The sequence below is a fragment of the Octopus bimaculoides genome, chromosome 6 (genome assembly GCF_001194135.2).
Source record: "Octopus bimaculoides isolate UCB-OBI-ISO-001 chromosome 6, ASM119413v2, whole genome shotgun sequence".
Taxonomy (NCBI): Eukaryota; Metazoa; Mollusca; class Cephalopoda; order Octopoda; family Octopodidae; genus Octopus; species Octopus bimaculoides.
The window spans coordinates 106,436,032-106,436,462 of NC_068986.1; the positions used below are offsets into that span (position 1 = coordinate 106,436,032).

The 431-nt window shown below is 24.8% G+C and overlaps 1 protein-coding gene and 1 long non-coding RNA gene across 16 annotated transcripts in view; one reads left to right on the forward strand and one right to left on the reverse strand.

Moving 5' to 3' along the window:
- The window catches only part of LOC106871985 (FMRFamide receptor), a 337,948-nt gene that overhangs the window by 319,454 nt on the left and 18,063 nt on the right, over positions 1 to 431 (forward strand). The window lies entirely within an intron of this gene.
- Positions 1 to 431, reverse strand: part of LOC128248163 (uncharacterized) — a 51,365-nt gene that overhangs the window by 24,327 nt on the left and 26,607 nt on the right. The window lies entirely within an intron of this gene.

The window sequence follows — 431 nt, forward strand, 5'->3', positions numbered from 1 at the left end:
TATATATATATATATATATATCAAGTACGATTTAATCGCGATCAGGGTTGTTCGAAAACCGAAGTACTAATGTATATATATATATATAAATGTATATACACATATACATATTTTATATACAAATTTATTTATACACACACCAACACATACACTCAGCTCACACATATGTATATGTATTTATGCATATTAGTATATCTACATATGTGTGTGTATATATATAGCTGGCCGTCTACACTTTTTTCTGCAAAATAGTGGTAGCTTATCCTGTTCAGGTTATATTATTAGCATTATTCTGCGTTTGAGAATTTAAAATCACTTTAACTTTCTAAGACATCTAAACGTTTCTAAAAGCAAACTTCGTTTGTTTACGTTTATCGTAATTTGAATTTAATATATATATATATATATATATATATATATATATATATGTG